The sequence below is a fragment of the Nomascus leucogenys genome, chromosome 6, assembly GCF_006542625.1.
Source record: "Nomascus leucogenys isolate Asia chromosome 6, Asia_NLE_v1, whole genome shotgun sequence".
Classification (NCBI taxonomy): domain Eukaryota; kingdom Metazoa; phylum Chordata; class Mammalia; order Primates; family Hylobatidae; genus Nomascus; species Nomascus leucogenys.
The window spans coordinates 23,826,475-23,830,724 of record NC_044386.1 but is presented as its reverse complement, the minus strand read 5'-3'; positions in this window follow the sequence as shown (position 1 = coordinate 23,830,724).

Below are 4,250 nucleotides of genomic sequence, written 5' to 3'. Positions count from 1 at the left end.
ATCTTTCTCCCTTTACAAAATAGATATGTAATATCTAGATACATATATTGTTTAATTCAATTCTTTTAAATATTTGTATGAATGTACTTTGATATATATATATATTCATCCTAAATATAGTCATTGAAACTTTTTAATACACATTCCTTTTAATTAGCATAGCTTTATGTTTTTTCATGGTCATACAGAAATAATGAATACTGTATTCATCTACTTAAATTCTCATGGGCAGAAATTTTTGCTATTGCAAATGAAGATGCCATGTGAATACCACCAGGTATTTTTTTAGATATATAAATGGAGTACAATAGCTTTACTTACATTATGAGCCATGTTCAGAATTATTTGTTAATGCCTAGTTGTTTCCTAAGATTTTGGAGTTGTTATTTTTTAATTTACTTTGGTTTAACATCCTTACAATACTTGTTTTATCCTCTTGATATACTGAATCTTCAATCATTGTGTGTGATTTTACTTAATTTTTTGCCTTATGCATATTATTGTCCAATAAGATATTACCTAGTCTTCTCTGGGCACGTATCTGCTTGGAATTTGCCTATCTTTCACTTTGCCTTCAACGAACAGTGGGCTTATATTTATGTATGTGTCTTCTGAATGGCTTACAATGAAATATTTGGGTTTTTTATGAAGTTTGAGACTGAATGACTTTGAACTGGGAGTTAATATGTTTACTTTTAGTATGTCTTTTTTCTACATCTAGATTATTTCTATCATCTTATTTTTTACTGTCTCTTTGCTCTGCTTTTCTGTATTCGTTGTTTCTTCATTCTTGCCTTTATTTATTTGAGTTCTGTATATTTTCCTCTTTTCATTATTTTCCCTAAAGTTGTTCAGATGTCTTTCGTGTATTTCTAAATATTAGTGGCAAATTTGAAAATGTAATTTAAATTAATAACTCTAAATTGCATTTAATAAATAATTTTGTTCACATACATCAATGCACAATGTGTGTGTGTGTGTGTGTGTGTGTGTCGCCCAGGCTGAAGTGCAGTGGTGCAATCTCGACTCCCTGCAACCTCCACCTCCTGGGTTCAAGCGATTCTCCTGCCTCAGCCTCCCGAGTAGCTGGGACTACAGGCATGTGCCACCATACCCAGCTAATTTTTGTATTTTTGGTTGAGACGGGGTTTCACCATGTTGGCCAGACTGGTCTCAAACCTCTGACCTCAGGTGATCCGCCCACCTCAGCCTCCCAAAGTGTTAGGATAACAGGCCTCCGCGCCCGGCAAAAGAAAGATCTTGAGCTGGAAAATTAAAATATTTGCTAAGTAATCTAAATAAAAATACACCTTATAGGTAGTTGTTTACGGATGTAAAGGAATATTTTCAATGATAGGTTTTATTGGCAAAAAATAATATATTGAATTAGGTTAAAATGAATACTAATCAGCAGAGGAACGTAATTTGAACACCAGAATACTTGGAAATGTAGATACATAAATAATTTTGACAGCTTGATAAAATATAGAGGAAATGGACTGAAGTTTCACAAAAGCTTGAGTGAAGTGGATAATTACAGATATTAAAGTAGAAAGCATCTGAACTTTGAGCATGAAAAATTATTGGAAGTGGTTCCTGTTTATATTTTTCACAAAAGGTGACATTACAGAATTTATATATAACCCAAGTCTTCATGAATTCATATAACCTTACCTAGTCTCCTAATCATCTCATATTCATGCAGGAAAATAAGGAATGAGAGTGTTGCTCAATATTCTCTGGTCTTTCACAATTAGTTGGTTTAAATGTACAATGATTATGACAGTTTTCTTCTTCTGTTGCCCTTAATATGACTGCAATGCTGACATAATAAATGTCACCAAAATCTCAACCACTTAATATGATAAAAGTTTATTTTTTTCTTATGCAAGGTCTGTTTTGAAAACATAAGGACATCTGCAAGGCAGCCATAGTCCTTGTGGTAATTTAGCACTTTAGACAGCTTCAAATTTCACATCTCTCACTGCATTTGTGTTCTGTTTGTTCATTTCTGCATTTGTGATTGATACAGGGCTTATCAAAAGTCTGGGCCTAATTCAACACCAGGAAATATAATCAGCTCATGTGCTTAGACTGAGAGAAGAAGCCAGAATAGTAGAATACTAAAAATGTCCTACCCTTTGCTGCCACCAAAGAGCTTCAAGTCCATTTCAAAATAACACATGCTTATCACGTTTAAACAGAATGTTGCCTTTCACATAACATATAGCTTCTATTCCCTAGTGATATCCACAAATTACGGGTCAACGAATTTTTAAACTGTGATGCCTCAGAAGTAAAAACATCTAACTGCTTTATATTCATTTATTCTATTAGTCACATTGGTAGGTCTACATAATAGGCTTACATTACTATTTCTTGATACATCAACTTTCAGGGTATTGATTGAATTTATTTTTAAAGTATTCCAGCAGATAACTTTAGGGCTCCTTGTAATGCTCTAAAATACCTATTTATTTTTAGCCATAAAGAATGTTTCTCTCTTTCAAGGATGCTGCTTCATCTTCTGCACTATATTTATTTCTAAATATTTTCTTTAAGGTGCTATAATCTTCATACTTTCAAATTATATTATTCAACTATAGTGATGGCAGCCTTTATTTATTTATTTTTGAGACGGAGTCTCCCTCTGTCCCCCAGGCTGGAGTGCAGTGGCGTGATCTCAGTTCACTGGGCTCACTGCAAGCTCTGCCTCCCGGTTTCACGCCACTCTCCTGAGTGGCAGAGTTTTATGGGTAAAGAGTAATTAAAAACCTAATAATTAATGACAAACATTTATAATACTGTGAACATGTGAATGCCATACCAAACAAATTGGAAGATTTGAATGAGGAGAAAATAAATCTTATAAACACACAGATAGCCCTACTCAGGAATATTTAACTACCAAAAAATAGCCATAGGCTAGTAAATGAGAAAAATAAACTGTAGTTTACCAACTTATGATATTAGAAGTATAATACTAATTTTATTTACTACCTTATATTGGCAATGTCTTTTTTGATACGTTTTTATAAAAATCAGTCAACTTCCTAACAACATTATTTAGGAAATGGCATTAATTTCTTCTTAGACATTGGACACAATTGAACCCCTCATCTAACTTGGACCTATGGATTCTCAACCTTGTTGAATAGTAATTATCCCTGAATAACTTCAGCTGAACCCTTGGCTGGTTCCCTTGTTTCCTTGTCATTTTTTCAGATATTTTTTTTTCTATTTTTTAGCATATTCTCTAATTACTTAATCCTTAGAGCACATGCAGGTGGTAAAAATCATGTTATTGTTTTCCATAAATATGTTATTCATATATCATGAGGTGATATGAATGGGGTACAAAATTATAACTTAAACTATTTTCTTTTACAAAATTGAAGGCATTGCTTCATTTCTTCTATTGTGTGAACATATGAAAAGCTTTATGGCAATCGGATTATTGTTTTACTTTGTAAGTATGCCTTTCTTTCTAGAAGCATTTCAGTTTTTCATTCCATCTCTGATACTTTAAATTTCACCCACCCACCCACACACACAAGTGTATGCATTTTGGCCTCTTTCAGTTCAAACTACTTGGCAAATAGATGCTTTCCAGTTGAGGATATAACTTTGTTTAATGAGTATTTTCTGCTATTGTTTTCCAATATTTCCCCATTTATATTCTCTAGTTAAAATAGTAAGTGAGTTTGGACTGTTGAAATGGTCCTCATTTACTTAACTTTTACTTTCTGTTTGCCTTTTATTCGTCTTTGTCTTAGATTATTCAGAATTCTTCCAAATGCCCTTGATCTATTTAGTGATTATTTTCTAGGTTTATTAATCATATATATTTACACATGCTTTCTCCTTGTCTAACTGGTCCTTTTTAAACAGTCAGACTTTGTTTTATGGGTGCAAATTTCTTTTTATTTTACACTACACTAATTTTAAAATATTGACAATTTTGTTGTTTCTGTTCTCTGGTTTATTTTTTTTTCTCTAAGGTTTCTTGTACATTTCCATTATCTTGAATTTTTTATTTGAAAACTAGAAATCTTAAATTTTCGGGAAAATTCTTAAAAATTTACTTTTTGAAAAATATATATCAAAAATGGAAGGACATTTTATAGAAGAAATCTACTTTCCTTACAATTTAAAATGATACATATGTCTATATATATCTGTACCTATAAATTCTTGCTGATAATAAACAACTTTTGTTCTACTCTAGTCTGGTCTGTAGCCATCTTCAT